Here is a 20688-nt window from a genome sequence, read left to right as displayed (position 1 = left end):
CTAACGTGGGTAGAAGAGCTAGGGAGAGAGCATCTTTTGGGGGAAAACCCATTTAAATATTTTCTGCCTGTCCATGTGCTTAAGTTAACTGTATTGTAAAACTGTACATGGGTCTTGTTACAAATTGGGATTAGTCATTCTCATAAAATCGTTGGCATCTCCATAAAGGCATGTCTTAAAGAACTGTTCCATCTATTGTAACAGAAAAATATCTGCTCTGTATGCTCACCCACTGTCTATAGACAGAGGAGAAGACAGTTTTAAAGCTCTTTCTTTAATTCACAATCACTGCTTCCCTAGCCAGTCTCCCATCAGTGAAGCAATGCTCAGCTCCCAGTGATAGCCTGATATTGAGCAATTTGTATGCTTACATTCCTAATATCTCTTGCTGTCATCTCTTCAGGCTTCATCCTTTTCTCAGATACCAGGGGGAAGTGAAGTTAGAAATCAATTGATAATGTCAAGCATGACTATAAGTTGGTTTCACAGAGATAGTAGGAAATAAAATTCTTAAATAATACAGGTCAGTGAGAGTATAAGATTGGCAACTTATATTCTTAGGGCAGAAGTAGCCTTCTTTCCTTCCTTCCTTCCTTCCTTTTCTTCCTTCTGTACCTTACCTTATTCTATATAGGACTTGAGAAAATTTCTATTCACTCATTCTAAGCCTTCCTAAACTGCATGGCTATAAAGAGGAGAGGTGTGCCACCTCTGTCTATTTTGGTATTTTATTTTCTCCAATACCTGTGGGAGGAAGAGGATGACTTATGTTCCTTCTGCACCTTAGTAGGGTCTATCCAGATTTAGGTTTGGCAAATCAACCAATACTTCATTGTTTCTTTAAACTGGCACTTTTAAGGCAAATTTATAATTACAGTTAAGTAGGATTTTTTTGGTTCCCCTCCTATTCGCTCAGAGTTTAAAATGAGTTATTTTAGGGCTTCCCTGGTGGCGCAGTGGTTGAGAGTCCGCCTGCCGATGCAGGGGACGCGGGTTCGTGACCCGTTCTGGGAAGATCCCACATGCCGCGGAGCGGCTGGGCCCGTGAGCCATGGCCGCTGCGCCTGCGCGTCCGGAGCCTGTGCTCCGCAGCGGGAGAGGCCACAACAGTGAGAGGCCCGTGTACCAAAAAAAAAAAACCCACAAAAACAAAGTGAGGAATGAGGGCTTCCCTGGTGGCACAGTGGTTGAGAGTCTGCCTGCCAGTGCAGGGGACGCGGGTTTGTGCCCCGGTCCGGGAAGAACTCACATGCCGCGGAGCGGCTGGGCCCGTGAGCCATGGCCGCTGAGACTGTGCGTCCGGAGCCTGTGCTCCGCAGCGGGAGAGGCCACAGCAGTGAGAGGCCCGCGTATAGCAAAAAAAAAAAAAAAAAAAAAAGTTATTTTATATAAGCCCCCAAATAATCTTATCATTAAGATTTTATTATCTCCATTTTTCTCCTATGGAGACACAGAGGCATAGAGAGATTAAGTCACTGGTCCAAGATCTCAGGAGTGATGGGAGCAGTGTTTAAACTGACTTGAAACTCAATGCTGTAAACCCCCAAACTCCCTCTGCACATACACTGTGAATTGTAATCAAAATGTGCTAAATATTTAAGCCAAACTTAGGGAGTTTCTGGTTAAATACTTGTAAAAGCATTTTTACTCCTCTTTCCTCCCTTAAAACTCACCTAAAAAAAAAAAAAAAAAAATACACCTCACCTAAAGTGGCAAAAAGAATGAAAAACAGGGGGGAAAACCCCTTATATTCAATGAAACAATAAAATGGCCCCAACTGCAACCTGCCCGAAACTGCCCCAGATTTCTCTCAAATGTCCCAAACCTAAAGACTCATCCTATAATTCTTTAGATTCCCAGGATATCTTCTATGCTATGACAGGACACAGGTCCCTAAGTGAGGAATGCCCTATGCAGACCCAGGTTAATAGTTCTCACTGGCAGTGATGCCATCTCTAAAAGAAAAGTCTCACTGACATTCCTTTTTTTTTTTTTTTTTGCGAGTTTAATTCTCTTTTTTATTGAGATACAGTTGCTTTACAATATTATATAAATTTCAGGTGTACAAGATAGTGATTCACAATTTTTAAAGATTATACTCCATTTATAGTTATTATAAAATATTGGCCATATTCCCTGTACAGTATATCCTTGTAGCCTATTTATTTTAAACACAGTGGACTGTACCTCTCACATATGAGGAAACTCAGGTCCAGAGAGGTTAAAGTGTCAAAGTTTACCCTGGGAGTAAGGAAGTAAAAGGTAGAGCTGAGATCAGAGTCTAGGATATTCCTCTTGTCTAAATCCATCCAAACAGCAGCAGGATAAAGGAGAGCGGGGAAGCTGTTTTTCACCTACTCATAACCTAGAAAGGACTTGATGGACAGCGGCACTAACCCTCAGAGACAAAGGGGAGACATCCTCCCAGGGCAAAGCATTAGGTCTCCCACCTCTGGACCTGCCCTCTGGCAGATTTCAGCAACCACACCCTCCTCGTTCCACCTTGATGTCCCCGTCCGCACCGCCCCCCTCCCCACCGCTTCTCAGCTCCTGGTCTGAATCAGTTGGGGCTTCTGAATTCCTAGGAATGGCAAGAGGAAGCACTTGGGAAGGAGCAGAGCAGTCAGGGCTGTGATTTGAATCCTTCTTCAGCTTTTGGCTTTTCCATGTAGGTACTAGAAGTATGAGTCAGGAGGATACATGTGCGTAATCAGAGCTTAATTGATTGTCTAACCAGTGGCACAGATCAGTTCTGAAATTCTGCAGTACTCAAGCTCTAAATCCCAATACTAGAGTTTCTTATACACTTAACTCTGCCTCCTACATAATTCTGAGTATGAGTCATCCCCTTTCTCCCTCTCCCAAGCATCCCTTTCAGTTACACATCTTTTGGTTCTAACTCATTTTGCCCCTGCCTATCCCTGGGTTTATTATTTACCAGCAGTTTTCATTACCATTTCAGTATTTCACTGGGGATGAGAAAATATTCCACTGTGATGCTGAACAACACTGAGCAGAAGTGTCAACCTCCATGAATTTTCACTCCACACGAAGGCTGGAGAAAGATAGAGGGGTCTGCCTGTAGCTGAAAGTGATGGGTCCACAGCAGGGGCTCTATATATTCCAGTCTCTTTGGTAATCTGTATGTTTCATCAGCCAGGAATGTTGGCGATGAGCACCCTTTCAAAGTGGATGAAGGTGTCCAGATGGCTGTTTCCTTTCATTCTGATTAAAACTGTTAGCTTAACATATGCACCAGAGCTCCCAGCCCACCATATAAATTGAGATAGACTCAGTGAGACTGTGTCCACAGCCATGAACCTGAATTGACTCTGTGGATTGCTCTAGATCGCTCTCCCCTGTCCACATTATTCCTTAGCTAATAGTTGGCTCCATTTAAAGAAGACTCACTATTTCCATTTTAAAGGGTAGAAAAAAATACATCACAAGAAGAATCAACCCCCAAAAATTACCAACAGAAAGGAAGAGTTCAGACAAATAAGTGTACATATTTTTAAAGAAATTGCATTGTGTTTTCCAAAAGAGAGCTCAAAGGGTTCTGTGAAGAGACTATAATACATCAAGCAGGAAATGAATAGTGTGTCAGTAGAATTTAGGGAAGAACTGCAAGGAAACAAAATCATTACAGAGATGAAGCACACTTCAGAAGTGACAAGAGTAAAGGACACAGTGCTGCAAACACAGCCAGAGGTAAAAGTGGTGAATAGGCTTGAGGAATCACAAAGACAAAAAGGAAAAGACAGAGATATTAAAAAGGGTATATGGGAATTCCCTGGTGGTCCAGTGGTTAGGACTCAGTGCTTTTACTGCTGAGGGCCCAGGTTCAGTTCCTGGTAGAAGAACTGAGATCCTACAGTGTGGCCAAAGAAAAAAAAGAAAAGAAAGGTATAAAAAAAGTGGTCAGATTGGAAGACAGAGAAAGCATAATCAACAAAAGTAGAATTGATTTTCTGAAGAAGAGAAAAATGAAGAGAAAAAGTATTCCAACATATCATTTATGCATTCAAGGAGTATTGATTGCATACTTACATAACTCTAGACATAAAGGAAAAATTATCGAGTAAAAATATAATAGAAGACAACTTTTTTGAACTAAATAAAAACATGAAGTTACAGATAAAAAAGACACAGTTTATCCTAGGAAGAGAAAAATAACAACCTTGATAGTTAAGGCACATCTAGGAGAAATTACTATATTTTAGGAATAAAGGAAATTCAGTGGTCAGAAAATTTAGATCTTATACAAGGGAAAAATACGTTTGATCCCAGCTTTCTTAACGGGACCAGTCAGTGTCTGAAGACAATGGAACAATATCTACCAATATCAAGTGGCTTGGTTATGCAAGTGGAAAGGTGTAAAACAGGCATTCTAAATCATGTGGTATCTGTGATCCAATCTTGAAAAATCTACAGGATGACAAAATGTAGTACATCAAGAGATAGATGATGTCATGATTTGTGGAGTAGCGGTGAAACTCATGGAATTAGAGACCAAACAGCTGTGAGGAATATGACCACAGAACAGACTGTAATATTATAAACTTTGACAATGTAAAATAATTATGTAACTAATAAAAAGTGGGAATTGAGGGAGGGATGGTGGGAGAAAGTATGGTGTTAATTTCCATATCTTTCAAGAAGGGAACGACTAGGCATTAACTAAACTTAAAATAAGTAATTAAGAAAGAATCTTAGCATAGTTAAAAAAAATAACTCTATGTCTTTTTGTTTGGGTTCCTTTTTATAAATTAACTCTCAGAAATATTGATTTGAGATTTAGTAATTTTTCAGTTCTTTGGTAACTTCCGGCAAATTTCAAGAACACTGAATTTATAGTGAAAAATTTTATCTTGCTTAAGAGATAGGTTTTAACATGATCCCAGAATGTGAATATTACATGTAATCAAAATTTTCTTTGAAAATCTCAGAAAGTGTGTGGCAGTGAAGGCCACTTTTGCTTAGTAAGTTCAGCACGGCCAATTTAATCTCCAGCTTTGGAAGAAATCATTGTTTCCTCATTAGAGTACTGGGTAAGGTAGTAAGTTTGTGTTTGGAGGCATATTATGCAAACAGTATGTCCTCTTGAATGCCAAAGCTCGTATTCAGTTCAGCGAGATACTTGCACTACGGAGGTACATTGTCCTTGACTGTGAATGAGGAACAGATAGAAATGTCTCTCATGCTCCTTAAGTGAAAGGGAAGGTAAGTTGAAATGTCTGTACTATGTAAATTTTTAATTTTCCTCTCTGTCTCTTTCTCTCTCTTTATATAAGTGTATGGTTGTATATGTGTAAGTGAAAGAAATGCTTAGTGTTGACTTTAAAAAAAGCGTAAGATTTGTGAGTTTAAGTTTTATTCAGGGTCTTGCTGAGGACTAGAGCCTGAGAGTCAGCTACTCAGTAGCTCTGAGGAAACTGCTCCAAGAAGGTAGGGGAGGAACGAGTTTATATATGATTTTTGGTTAGGAAATTCATGCCGTCAAGCGTACATCTTAGTAAAAGATTGCTGCTAATCGTGAGGAACAGATATCTCAGATGAATGATTTTAGTGCTTTTCTGTGTATGGGAAGATGTGAGAATCTGGGGTAATTGAAATTCTTCCTGAAGTATGCATCTAACTATTGAAGGGCTTGCTTCTCAGGAAGCACAGAGTGCCTCGTCGTGTTTTTCATCCTGAATTCCTTTCTGGGTTTGCTGTTGGTGGTCAGCTGCAGTGGGTTCTGACTTAGCCCTTGTAGAACTGAGTGGTGAGTAATGTTCTTTGTCTTAGCAATCTTAATTTTTGCTGTATCCACATTAGATAATGTGACTCCGTGGAAATATTTTAATGAAAACAGCAGGTAGAGTAAGTTCATTTTGCAAAAGTTTTCTTTCTTTCACTCTCTCTTCCTCCCCTCCCTCCCTCCCTTCTTTCCTTCCTTCCTTCCTTTGTCTTTTATTTTTGCTTGCTTGCTTGCTTCCTCTTTCTATCTTTTATCTATTTGTTTTGTATCTGTGTACATCCTTCTGTTCATCCAACCATGCATACAGTTATGTGTGTGACATATATGTGTATGTGTGTGTACTTAGACAGATGTGTGTGCTTGTATATATATATATATATATATGTTTATATATATATGTGTGTATATAGAGAGAGATATAGATATAGACATATCTGATTTACCTGAAATGATGTCTACCATGTGGTAGCAATGCTAATCTCCAGTAGGTGGGATTTGGGTACTTTTTTATTGTCTTTTTTTCTACCATTCTGTATTTCTAGAATTGTTTCATGAGAATGTATACATTTATGGAACTATTAGTCATTCTTTTCTACTCTCTATACATAAAGAATTATACAAAATTGACTCCTAACGTGTTATGCCATTATATCTACAGGTAGACCTGCACCAATGCTGCATTTTGTACTTAGATCCATAGGGAGCTGGCAAAAGCTGATGTGCCAAAGAACAGGGTCTTGCTGTCTCTCCGTACTCCATCTCTTCACCTGTCAGCCATCTCTGCTGGTTTCTCCTTTGGAGCAATCAGAGCGCAAAGATTTGCTGATTGTGCTGCTCCTTGGGCTGTCATCTTGGAGGCGACCTACTCTCACTGGGGCCATTCGCTGTCTGCTTGTCGTTATCAGCTTTCTAATCATTTCTTCTCTTTGTTCCCTCACTTTCTTCTTTCACTTTGCTTTTACGCTGCCCTCTGCTTCTTTCCTCCCTGCTTTCCTTCCATTTCTCCCTACGCTTTCTGTGGCGCCATGCTTTCTGTGCTGTGGCCTCGATTTATTTCATTTGGACTTGCTTTTCTATTTTCTCACTCATGGGGTGGGGCTCTTCATGGCACTCCTAAGGGCAGTTTGTTATTTTGCCCAGGAGGAACTGATATAGTGGACTCTGCCATCAGAATCTATCTCTTTCCCAAAAAGCACTCTCTATCCTGGTTCTCAGGAACAACTGAAAGCATCTTTAGTAGAAGCTACAGGACATGGGATCAAGGAAGAAAGGCAAATCGATTCCCTGGAATGCCGCCAAACATTCTTATCCCAGGTGCAGGCATTGCCCAGGGAAAAGAGAATCAGATTTGAGAACATTATGCTGTAGTCCTATTTCCTTCATCTTTCTTCTTAGGCATATACATATGTATCTGACTCACTTTACACCTAAAACTAACACAACATTGTAAATCAACTATACTCCAATATAAAATAAAAATTCAAAAGACTAAACAAACAAAACATTGTATCTTAAACATATTGTTTCTCCCTTCTTATCTCTGCTCTCTCTTCCATGAATTCCCAACAGACATTTTTGGAACTCATGTAATTTTTCTTGCCTCTTTACTTTTTCATGTTTTTATCTCTTTATCTCTTTGTGCTGTTTTTTTTTTTTTTTTCTTTTGCGGTACGCGGGCCCCTCACCGCCGCGGAGCACAGGCCCCGGACGCGCAGGCCTAGCGGCCATGGCCCACGGGCCCAGACGTTCCGCGGCATGTGGATCCCCCTGGACCGGGGCATGAACCCATGTCCCCTGCATCGGCAGGCGGACTCCCAACCACTGCGCCACCAGGGAAGCCCTCTTTGTGCTGTTTTATGTGAGACTCATCTGGGGAAGCATCAGCATTCAAGCTAATGTGGTTTTTGGGAGTGTTCAGTTCCTCGCAGGCTGTCGGGCTGAGGGCCTCAATTTCTTTTCAGCTTTGGCCAGAGGCTACCTTCAGCTCCTTCTTGCCTGGCCCTTTCCATATGGCAGCTCACAATATGGCAGATTTCTTCTTCAAAGAAAGCAACAGAGAGAGAGACTCCTGGTAAGATGGGCTAGTTTTATGTACACACAGTCACCTACATTCTGTTACCTTTGGCATGTTCTCTTGATTAAAATCAAGTCACAGGACCCACCCACAGAAAGCATGGGAATCATGGGCTCACCCTAGATTCTGTCTGTCACAGTGTACACACTAAAGTGCATACCTCTATAATTTAATGCAAGATGAACCCACATAACCACTAAAAATAGAATGTTGCCTGTACCCTTTAAGTTCTTTTGTACCCCTTCCCAATCATTTTTTCCCTTCTCCCTAACGATAACTACTCTGTAAAACTACCTCATTTTTTCAAAGAAAACATATTTATTTATATTCCACCTAGGAATGCATCCCTAAACAGTATGGATCAGTATGGGCTATTTTATTTATTATTTTGTTCGACTTCTGATTTATTTTAAGGATACAGAAAAAGAACTTAAAACTTTTATTCCCTCTAGTCCCCTACTGCCAGGCATAACATCTTCCAGACACAACATGAGGGAATTCACTCATGCATAATAACTTTTTTTCATTATGACCACTGCATCTTCCTGACCCCAGCAGCTCTACGTGGCACATGGTACTGCAGCATGAGCAGTGTAATTTATTTCTTCCCCATATTACATTGAGGTATATACACTCTTTTTTTTTTTTTTTTTTTAATTCGGTACGCGGGCCTCTCCCGTTGTGGAGCACAGGCTCCGGACGCGCAGGCTCAGCAGCCATGGCTCACGGGCCCAGCCACTTCGCGACATGTGGGATCTTCCCAGACCGGGGCACGAACCCGCATCCCCTGCATCGGCAGGCGGACTCTCAACCACTGTGCCACCAGGGAAGCCCGAGGTATATACACTCTTATCGGTCAGTTTGTCCTGTTGGTTTGTGTAGATGTTAAAGTTCTCTATGCTTTGTTCTCTTACAAGTGTTAACTAGAACACTTTTGATAGGGTCAGAACTCAATCTTTTTTTTTTTTCTTTATTGAAGTATAGTTGATTTACAATGTTGTGTTAGTTTCAGGTGTACAGCAAAGTGATTCAGTTATATGTATGTATATATATATATATTCTTTTTCAGATTCTTTTGCATTATGGGTTATTACAAGGTATTGGATATAGTTCCCTGTGCTATTCAGTAGGTTCTTGTTATTTATCTGTTTTACATATAGTAGTGTGTATCTGCTAATCCCAAACTCCTAATATACCCCCTCCCTCGTTTTCCCCTTTGGTAACTGTAAGATTTTTTTCTATGTCTGTGAGTCTGTTTCTGTTTTGTAAATAAGTTCATTTGTATCATTTTTAAGATTCCAAAGAAGTGATATCATATGATATTTATCTTTCTCCCTCTGACTTACTTCACTTAGCACGATATTATTCAGCCATAAAAAAGAATGAAATAATGCCATTTGCAGCAGTATGGATGGACCTAGAAATTAGCACACTGAAAATCAGCTATTTTAAATGGAACCATCTTTTTTAAAGTGTTCCAGGTTTGCTTTATTTAGCTCAACATTAGGTCTGTGAGATTCACCTAGGTTCAGTGTGTAGCTTTATCTTGTTCGTTTTTATTGTGTTATAATAGTTCATTGTATGAACACATCACACTTTGTCAAGTTTACTATTGATGGACATTGGCTTATTCCAGTTTGAAGCAACTGTAAATAATGGTGCAAGGAACATTCTTGCACTATGTGTACGCTTACACTCATTTATGTGGGATATCTATCTAGAAATGGAATTCCTGGGTCATAAGGTCTGCATATTTTCAATTTTAGTAGTTATGTCGAACTGTTTTCCAGAGTGGTTCTTCCAATTTACACCCTCCACCAGTAGTGGGTGAGAATTCCTTTTGCTTCCCATCCTGACCCATAGCTTGTATTGTCAAGTTTTTTTAAAAAATTGTTTTTACTTTTAGCCCTTCTAGTAGGTATATAGTAGTACCTCATGTGACTTTAATTTGCATTTCTCTGATCATCAATGAGGTTTCATGTGTTTGTATATGGTTATCAGCATTTTGGATAGACTTTTCATATAGTACCTGTTCAAATTTCTTGTTCATTTTTCTGTTGAGTCGTCTGACGTTTTCTCATTCATTTGTAGGGATAATTTTCTTTTTAAATGTCCATTAGACATGAGCACTTTGTCAGTTATAAATAATATTAAGAACTTCTCCCACTCCATGGGTTATCTTCTTACTATCTTAAAGGTGTCTTGATTTTAATTTATTCAAATTTGTCAGAGTTTTCCTTGATAGTTACCATTTTGTGTGTCAGGTTTAAGAAGTCTTTCCTTTTCCTTAAACCATGAAAATACTCTCTTCATTACCTTCTAGGAGCTTTATTTTTGGCCTTTGCATTTAGATCTACAATTTACCTCGAAATCATTTTTCTGTATGGTGTGAATTAGGGGGTTATGTTTCTTTTATTATAAATGGATTTACAATTGTGCTGGGACCATTTATTGTAAGTAATATCCTTTCCCCACTACTCTGCCATGTTATCTTTGTCATAAATCAAATCTCCATAAGTGTATGGGTCTGTTTCTGGGCTCTCTATACTTATACTTTCTGCTCTTTCTATCTTTTCATCAATACTGCAGTCTAATTTTTTAAAATAAGCTTTATTTTTTAGAGCAGTTTTAGGTTCTTAGCACAACTGAGTGGAAAGAACAGAGATTTCCCATATACCCCTTGGCCCTCACACATGCATAGCCTCCCCTATTATCAACATCTCCTACTACAGTGGTACATTTGTTACAATTGATGAACCTACACTGATACATTATTATTAACTAAAGTCCATAGTTTACATTAAGGTTTATTCTATGTGTTGTATAGGTCTATGGATTTTGACAAATGCATAAAGTTATGTATCTACCCTATAGTATCATACAGAATAGTTTCACTGACCTAAAAATTCCCTGTGCTCCACCAATTCATCCTTTTTTCCTTCCCACCCCAAGCCCTAGGAAACCACTGATCCTTTTGCTGTCTCCATAGTTTTACCTTTTCCAGAATATCATATGGTATGGAATCCCACAGTACGTTTATTGCAGGGCCAAGAAAGGAGAATGGGTGGCTCATGCTCAAAAGACCTGAACGCCCCAGTGGGTTTCAGGGAAGAAGGTTTTATAGGCAAATTTTGGGTTGCAGGGAATCTAACTCTCCTCTGACTGGTTGGTGGTGAGGTAACAGGGTGGTGTTCCAGGAATCTCAATCATTAGCCTTCTAGTTCCAACCAGTTTGGGGTCCATGTTCTTGTGTTTAGCCTGTAGTTACCAACCTCCACCTGGGTGGGGGCCATAGTTCCTGTAAAAGAACTCAGAGGTATGTATCACATTGCTATGAACACCTGCCAAAGAGGAACTAGGACCCCGCCCCACCACTGCATTATCATTTCTCTGTGTTCCCTCACTCCTCTAGTTGCTAACTGTTTGAACCTGCCCTTTGTAACTCAGAGAAGGTCTAGGAGGCTGAAGCCTTTTCCCTACAAACAAGAAATGGGGAGCACAGAAAGGCCTTCATATATACTTGGGAGGGCCCCATAGGGTCCTACATGGTTTCAGAATCATAAAATGAATTGGGTCGTGTTCACACTTTGTGTATATTCTTTGGTAATATTTTCCTGTGAGCCAACTTTCTGTGAGCCTTGTGGGGTTACAAGGTTTTTAATTACAGAGTCAGACTTTTAAATTGTTAGTAGACTGCAAATTTACTATACCTTCTGTATCAGTTTTTGTAAGTCTTATTTTATAGGAATTTATTTAATTCATCTCTTAAAAAAATTTTTTTTTAATTTCTTTATTTTTTGGCTGTGTTGGGTTTTCATTGCTTGCTCTAGTTGTGGTGAGTGGGGACTACTCTTCACTGCAGTGCACGGGCTTCTCATTGTGGTAGCTTCTCTTGTTGCAGAGCAAGGGCTGTAGGTGTGCGGGCTTCAGTAGTTGTGGCTCGCGGGCTCTAGAGTGCAGGCTCAGCAGTTGTGGCGTATGGGCTTAGCTGCTCCGCGGCATGTGGGATCTTCCCAGACCAGGGCTTGAACCCGTGTCCCCTGCATTGCCAGGCAGACTCCTAACCACTGCACCACCAGGGAAGTCCCCATCTCTTTTTTTTTTTTTTTTTTTAGTTGACTAATATCTCCAAGAGTTGATAAGTTTATTCCTTTTTTTAAAGCACACACATTTTGGCTTGGTTGATATTTTCTATTGTATGTATTATTTCTAGTTCATTAATTTTGTTATCTTCCATCTTCTATTTATCTTCATTTGGTAGGTTTTTGTAATTTCTTGAGATGGATGTTAGGATGTTTATCTCATTGATTTTCAGTCTTTCCTCTTTTCTAATACATGCTTTAAAATTATAAATTTGCCTCTAGTTGTTTTTCATAAGTTTTGATATGTCATTTAAAAAACAATTTACATACCTTCAAATTTCCATTTGAATTTTTTTTCTTTGACTCCGAGGTTACTGAAAAGTGGTATTTCTGAAGTTGCAAACAAATGAGAATTCTCTCTTATCTTTTTGTTATGGATTTCTTTGTGGAAATAATTGTTTGCAAAAATAACATTAGGTGATAGTATCTTCCTCCAGTGAAGATCTAAGTTTGCTTTTGCTAGGCATCTGGGGACATAGGAATCCAAGATAAGCTTCAGAGGTTGATATGATTCGAAGCTGAGCTGCAGGCTCTGTGAAAGCCTATTGATTTCTAGGAAACTCCTACTCCTTGATTGTAGCTCCTCAGGCCCTAGAACAAAGCTAGGGGCATTCACCGGTCTTCACCTTTGGCATGCCCTGGACTTAACTACCTAGCTCTTTTAGACCATTTTGCTCCCACCTCTCAGTTTTCTCCTGGAATGGGCAAACACTCATAGCAGAACAGCATCCTCCAACACTCTTGGACCACCAATTATCCCAGAATCTTTGCATTACACTCCTCAATATCCTGTGAGCTCTCCAGTGTTCCTAAGCAGATGTGTTTGACATTCCACCCTGCTTCTCTAATTGTCCCTGGTGGAAGGGTTTGTCTGTTTTCCTTAGTCTGTAATTATTGAAAGTGGAAATTTTATTTAGTTCTATTTCATGTCAGGTCAATTTTGATAGTAACTTGTTCTTGTCTTATACTTAAGAAGAAGCCTCTTTTATTTCTTTAAATATATTAAACATACTTATTTTGTATTCTGTATCTGATAATTCCAATACCTGAAGTTTTGTGGATTTGATTCTATAGGTTTTTTTTTTTTTCCCCCCAGTTGTTGAATTTTTACTATAGTGTCTTCTTACCTCATAAGATTAGGGATATTTTTTCATTGTGTGCTCAATTTCCTGGGAACTTTATCTTAAATTCTTTGAGTCCTCTGCCTAAAATATGTTAATACAGAAAGGATTTTCTTTTGCTAATGCCATGTTCCTGGGGGCATAACAAACCTAAACCACTTTAAACTAAAATTTTAGTTTAGGCTTTCCTGGGCCACACAGGCTACTTGAGTTTTAGCCCCAAATTTGCCTGGTTATGAACTTATGATTAGGAATTCTAAGGAGCCTTTTCCCCAGCTCTTTCCACGGCCAAGGCCAAGGGAGTCAGGCATTCCTGTCCTCTCCTTCAAGGGTGAAAATCCTTGGTGGGGGGAGCGGTTCCAGGTCTCTGACTGACCTCTTATCTTATTCTCATAGGTTTGTTTCCAGCCTCCTTATGCCTGTTAAATCCCAGCTGTAGACCTCCCAGGATTAATGGTAGATTGGTGCTTACTTTTGACCCGTATTTCTTCTTTCCCCACAAGCTCAGCTATAAATTTTTAAAGGTTTTAAAAGATTTCATCCAGAATTTTAAGTTTTAGGGCTGTTTCAGGAGCGGTTTCCATAAAAATCTGCCCAATGATCAGAAGTCTCTCCCCTTGTCATTCTATCCTTTGTGATTCTAAAATGACTTTGTTACTGATTATTACATTATGGTTATGCTTGTTACACAACACTCCTTCCCTATCTACATTTGCCTGGGGTCTATAGGAGTCCAATACATTTTGACCAAAAGGAGGGGGCATACAGCCATTAGTCTGGATGTTTATATATCACACAGGTCAAACACTTAGGTGATTGATTAAATTCTTCATCACTAAAATGTGCAGTGTTGTTTAGATACATCAGTAGTTTGCACGTCCTGATTTGCTGCTATCATTTTAGATATATCAATAAACATGAATAATTCATTTATTTTGATTTTGGTGCATCTTGTCATCTCACTGCTGCTCTTTCTTTTCTGTAAAGATGCCAAGAGGGGAGGCATTATTTTAGAACTAGATGTTAGTATAAGAGTATGGCTAAGCTACCGTGGCATGAAATTCTGATTATAATCAATTCCTTTCTTGGCATATTCTCCTGAGGATGGGATTACATAGCAGAGGACATTAGCATCACCACTTACACTGATGCATCTATTTTGGAGCATTAAGAAAAATGCAGAATCCAAAGAATAATTTGGAATTGTTAAGGAGTTTACTTACTGGGTGATTTCTGTTACAATGTTTTAATCCCATTTTATCCACAAGGAATCTCATACTAGTAATCAAATGACTTACTGATTTATTGAGAAGTACCATAAACTAGGAGAAAATAGAAGCAAACCCATTAGTTCTTAGGGATCAACCAAGCTTCTTCCTAGAATTTTGTTCATATAGTTTCTAAATAATGAGAGATGTGCTCAGTTCACAGCAGCGAGGCCCATGACGTGTATTTCTCTGCTTGTTCTACACATTGAAATAAAATGGAGGACTTCCCTGGTAGCGCAGTGGTTAAGAATCCACCTGCCAATGCAGAGGACACGGGTTCGAGCCCCGGTCTGGGAAGATCCCACATGCTGCGGAGCAACACAGCCCGTGTGCCACAGCTACTGGCCCGTGAGCCACAACTACTGAGCCTGCATGCCACAACTACAGAAGCCCGCGCGCCTAGAGCTCGTGCTCCGCAACAAGAGAAGCCACGACAATGAGAAGCCCGTGCACCACAATGAAGAGTTGCCCCCGCTCGCCGCAACTAGAGAAAGCCCTCATGCAGCAAAGAAGACCCAATGCAGCCAAAAATAAAATATAAATAAATAAATAAATAAAATGGAAACATATTCAGTAACATCCATCTGAGGTCAACAAAGCACAATGAGCAGAAGACCTAAATAGACATTTCTCCAAGGAAGATATACAGATTGCCAAGAAACACATGAAAGGATGCTCAACATCACGAATCATTAGAGAAATGCAAATCAAAACCACAATGAGGTATCACCTCACACCAGTCAGATAGGCCATCATCAAAAAATCTACAAACAATAAATGCTGGAGAGGGTGTGGAGAAAAGCGAACACTTTTGCACTGTTGGTGGGAATGTAAATTGATACAGCCACTATGGAGAACAGTATGGAGGTTTCTTAAAAAACTAAAAATAGAACTACCATATGACCCAGAAATCCCACTACTGGGCATATACCCTGAGAAAACCATAATTCAAAAAGACACATGCACCCAAATGTTCATTGTAGCACTATTTACAATAGCCAGGACATGGAAGCAACCTAAGTGTCCATCGACAGATGAATGGATAAAGAAGATGTGGCACATATATGCAATGGAATATTACTCAGCCATAAAAAGAAACGAAATTGAGTTGTTTGTAGTGAGGTGGATGGATTTAGAGTCTGTCATACAGAGTGAAGTAAGTCAGAAAGAGAAAAACAAATACTGTATGCTAACACATAGATATGGAATCTAAAAAAAGAAAAAAAAAGATTCTGATGAACCTAGGGGCAGGACAGAAATAAAGACACAGACGTAGAGAATGGACTTGAGGACATGGGAGGGGGAAGGGTAAGCTGGGACGAAGTGAGAGAGTAGAACTGACATATACACTACCAAACGTAAAATAGCTAGTGGGAAGTAGCCGCATAGCACAGGGAGATCAACTTGGTGCCTTGTGACCACCTAGAGGGGTGGGATAGAGAGGGTGGGAGGGAGACGCAAGAAGGAGGAGATATGGGGATATATGTATATGTATAGCTGATTCACTTTGTTATAAAGCAGAAATTAACACACCATTGTAAAGCAACTATACTCCAATGAAGATGTTTTTAAAAAAGTAAACATTTAAAATAAAATTTGAAAAAGGAAAAAAAAAGCACAATGAGCACTAGAACAAATTTGTTATTGTTCTAAGCTCACTGGTTTCCACAAATATTATCCTCCTTATATGAAAATGAGAGACCATAGTAATTCACCTTAAGAAGGAGGTAAGGGATTGGGGATTATATTCAGGAATGAAGATGGATTTGGCTCAGACCACCTACGCTCTGCTGGTTGAACTAGCCCACACTTCCTCTGATGATGATAATAAGAAGAGTGACAATTAAACAGACTTACGTTACTGTAGCATTTTGTAATGTGCAAAGAGGTTTTTTTTTTTTTTTTTTTTTGCCATACGTGGGCCTCTCACCGTTGTGGCCTCTCCCGTTGCAGAGCACAGGCTCCGGACGCACAGGCTCAGCGGCCATGGCTCATGGGCTCAACTGCTCCGCGGCATGTGGGATCTTCCCGGACCGGGGCACGCATCCCCTGCATTGGCAGGCGGACTCTCAAACACTGCACCACCAGGGAAGCCCGCAAAGGGGTTTTTATTTACCTTCTCTTAATCTGATCCTACCAAGAGCCCCTTGCAGTTGAAGAGGCAAGGATTATGAATTTCTCCTTTTACAAAGGAGGAAACCAAGGCTTAGGGAGATTCCATGACACACCTGAGACTGAAATCCAAATATCCTGATTCTCAGCGGAGTGTCCTGTCCCTCCACCAGTCTAGTGATTTGGCAGGACTCTTGCTGCTGCAGGAGAAGAATGCAAACAAAACTAAGGGAGCGTTTTGGCCACATGACCTTGACGTGGTCTGTGACATGATTCCCTGACACTCTTATGTTACGAATTCCCTGGGGATTCTCATGTTATAACCTCTCTGTGCTTCGCCAATACCTTGAGCCTTAATTATTTTGGAATAAAACAAACACATCAACAACTTTTCCTAGAAGGTATTTGGTGAATGCAATGAGTGGAGGGTTTGGAAAAGTGAGAGGGAGGGATGCTTTGGAAGATTTTTCTTTTATCTTTTGTTTATTTCTGTTATTAATCCAGTTAATCTTGTTTCCTTGCTTCTCAATGGTATGAAGTTCTCTGGAATATTCCTTCTGTTTCTTGTCTCTCTCTCTCTTTTTTTTTTTTATCCTGCTGCTGGTTGACAGTGGATGGAGGTGGCCGACATCCTGGAGCACAGTGAAGTGACAAATAGCATTTCCTGAAGAAACTTTAGCCACGTGATGTGAGGGTTTGACATCTTTTCCTTCTCTTGTATGAAGATCTAAGCTCTCCCGTCATTGACTTTTCTAAGCCCTTTTCGGGTTTTGCCTTACTGGTCTATGTCCAAGAGGAGATTAGCTTCCTGACACATTAACTTAGGAATTGTCCATTAGAGGGATTCAGAGTGGCAACAGAAGACAGCGCCCACTCATCAGACTATTGATTTAGCATGTTTGAACCAAATGTTTCCAGTTCTCGTTGAATTTGTTTTCTTTTTTTCTTTTATTTTCTTTTCTCTTTCTTCCTTTTTTTTAAAAATAATAATGGGTTCTTCTCTTTTTCAACTACCATATCCAACCTGTATGGCCCATCTTTTCAAGGATATATCTCCATTCCTGTCTCTGGAGCCCACTGCCTTTGCCCTGGTTCAGGCTTGTGCAGTTCTCAAATGCATCAATCCATCAACGTTCTAACGGGTCTCTTTGCCTTCATTTTGGCTCCTCTCCCACCTGCCCTTCCTTGTGCTCTCCAAGAGGGATTGTTATAAAATGCAGTTCTCATCATGGTATTCCCTATTCAGACTCTTTCACCATCGTCTCCTTATAATTTTCACTAGTTTAGCACAGAAGACTTTCTGGATGTTGGCTCTTACTTCCTTTAGAGCTTCATTTCTCACTCAGGTACCCTGCGTCCAGACAAACTAAATCACTTGCAGTTGCCTGAAGATGCCATGGTATTTGCTGCCTGTGACCTTCATATCTGTGCAGTTCCATGTCCCTTACGTCCTTGTCCACCTCATGCACCTGGCTGGCTTTCTCACATCCTCGCAACTCCAGAGAAGCCTGGTTTTCTCTGGCTAGCTTCCCCTGCCTCTTCTCTCCCCCAGCCAGCTTAGATGCCACCACTTTCACCTGCTGTCCAGCCTCACTTGTCCCACAGCACATGTCGCCTGGGACTCTAGTCACCTGTGAACTTGTCTGTCTTTCCCACGAACCTGTAGATTCTTTTTTTTAAAATATATTTTATTATTTATTTATTTATTTAATTTATTTATTTTTGGCTGTATTGGCTCTTTGTTGTTGGGTCTTCGTTGCTGTGCACGGGCTTTCTCTAGTTGCGGTGAGTGGGGGCTATCCTTTGTTGTGGTGCACGGGCTTCACATTAAGGTTGCTTCTCTTGTGGCGGAGCACGGGCTCTAAGCGCACGGGCTTCAGTAGTTGTGGCTCGCGGGCTCTAGAGCTCAGGCTCAGTAGTTGTGGCTTGCAAGCTTAGTTGCTCCGTGGCATGTGGGATCTTCCCGGACCAGGGCTCGAACCCGTGTCCCCTGCATTGGCAGGCAGATTCTTAACCACTGCGCCACCAGGGAAGTCCTGAACCTGTAGATTCTTGAAGGAAGGAGCTGTGTCTTATTTGACTTGGCATCTGTAGTAACTCTCTAGGTTCTTTTACATGATAGGCACTTAAAGATTGAGAATGAGCAAAAAATGACCCCAGAGATATCCTGGAGAAGTTACGTTAATTGTGCCATGTCAGGGGTAACCCTGCTGCACACCCAGGTGCTGGACTGATTCTAGAACTTTCACAGTCAAGGATGATGTGGCAGTGTGGGCATGAGAACTAGTTCAGCTCCTGCCTGTTTATGCCAAGTGGCTGCCCACGTGTTATGACTCAGGGACAAGCAGGGTCTCTCTCCCTCCTGCTAGCTCCAGATGCCTGGAACTGTGCTGTGAATGCAATATTTCCCCAGGAGAGTCATTGCCCCATTAAGATTTCATCTTTAAATGTCAAATACAACCTAAGTATGAGTGGCCATAAAGGTGTTCATACCGATTCTTTAGACAACTGAACTAGAGAGAGACTCCTTGAAAAAGTAATCCCTAATGCCACACAACTAACAGTGACATCTGGGCTAGAACCTCAGTGTCTTGGCCTTCTGTTCGGGTGTTCCCTATGATATGATTCTGCTGTCCTTCTCAGTTCTATGTGTGGAAGTATGACCTAGCATGGTGACTGCAGTGGGCTCCGTACTTCTGAGTCAGGAGGTCTGTGCAGATTTGGGAATCTCCATTCAGCATCACGCTCTGGGGAATTTTGATGCAGGTTGGAGGTGTAAAACTAAGCTTATGAGAGGGAAGAAGTTCCCTCCCAGGATTAATCCCCTCTCAGGTAGTTTGTGCATCTATTGGGTAACTTATGTCTGCCAGGTAGGCTTATAGGGGTAGAAATATGTGAGAAGGGCAAGGATTATCATCTGCTGCCTTGTGCTTTTTATGTAAAATGTTATTTATTTACTTTTTTTTTAAAAAGAGCAGAATTGGGCTCTACCATCTACTTGGAAACAGTAGAAGTAAGTAAGTGGAATAGCAGTGCCCTCAGGGCTCGGCTCCCGGATGTTCTCTTGGATGTTATCTCCGGCCAGCCCCAGCCCGTGGAGTCTTGGGGAGCAGAAGTTGATCACTTTCCCAGCCTCTGTGCTTGGGGCTATTTTCAGCTTGCCTCTGGGTTTCCTGTGTTTTATCCACACGTGAATCACAGAAGGGAGTGGTACCTTATCACTTGCCACAGGATTTCTAACCTTACTTCAGAGTTTCCCAATATTGTTGAAAATGGTTCCTCTTTCTTCTAACTAGATTTTCTTTTAAAAAAGGAGTCTGGACTGGTTTCTTCTGAACATATGAAACTTTCAAATTAAGTAGAAAGCTGTTTAAGACGTCTCGCTTAGGGCTTCCCTGGTGGCACAGTGGTTGAGAGTCCGCCTGCCGATGCAGGGGACATGGGTTCGTGCCCCGGTCCGGGAAGGTCCCACATGCCGCGGAGCGACTGGGCCTGTGAGCCATGGCCACTGAGCCTGCGCGTCCGGAGCCTGCGCTCCATAACGGGAGAGGCCACAACAGTGAGAAGCCGCATACTGCAAAAAAAAAAAAAAAAACCTCTTGCTTATAGACCAGAGGGAGCTCTTTTGAGCTCCGCTCAGTATTGGTGTTGAGTGCAGTCCTTACAGGGTGATCATTTTGTTCTAACACTGAAGAGTGCATGAATGTATCACTTCAAGCTTCAGGGACCTTAATGAAAATCTGATCCAACCATTATATTTTACAAGTGAGGAAATGAAGGCCAAGCAGCAGAGGATAGAATAAGAGGGTATTAGGTGCCTGTGAATAAAGGGTGCCCTGAATGGGAAGAAAGGCATCACGTTTTAAAAGGCGTTTGTGATTCTCTGATTGACCTATTTCACAGGCTTTCCTCCATCACGGTTGCAGCCCACAAGACAGTGACACATCACTGGACAAGTTGGTTCTGAGATTCTCCAGGGTTTTGAATCCAGGCGCTCTCTCGATGGCTCTCTGAGCATTTTAATTTGATCTTGTCTTTGTTCATAAACACGTGATATAGAGAAAGGGAGGGGCTGTGATTTAGAAGGGCAGCAATTCTGGGCACATTCCTAATTCACTTCTTCTGAGGGGAGGAGTTTGGGGTTTCAGCTAATAGTGGAATCATTTATCTTTGTCAGAGAAGGGAGGCCTTGTTTCAATTTACCCTGGGTCTCAGTGTTAGATATATG

The 20688-nt window shown here is 41.0% G+C and overlaps 2 long non-coding RNA genes across 3 annotated transcripts in view; one reads left to right on the top strand and one right to left on the bottom strand.

Annotated features, from left to right (window-relative positions):
- The window catches only part of LOC125960952 (uncharacterized), a 275883-nt gene that overhangs the window by 176136 nt on the left and 79059 nt on the right, over positions 1 to 20688 (bottom strand). The gene's annotated exons all lie outside the window — the stretch shown is intronic.
- LOC117196435 (uncharacterized) overlaps positions 1667 to 20688 on the top strand; it is an 80484-nt gene continuing 61462 nt past the window's right edge. For both annotated transcript variants that reach the window (XR_004476606.2, XR_004476605.2), the window contains exon 1: positions 1667 to 5767. This is a non-coding gene — a long non-coding RNA (uncharacterized LOC117196435). The remainder of the gene's footprint in view (positions 5768 to 20688) is intronic.

Source organism: Orcinus orca, chromosome 14, assembly GCF_937001465.1.
Source record: "Orcinus orca chromosome 14, mOrcOrc1.1, whole genome shotgun sequence".
Classification (NCBI taxonomy): domain Eukaryota; kingdom Metazoa; phylum Chordata; class Mammalia; order Artiodactyla; family Delphinidae; genus Orcinus; species Orcinus orca.
The sequence above is the reverse complement of the archived record's forward strand: the minus strand, read 5'-3'. Positions and strand labels throughout refer to the sequence as shown.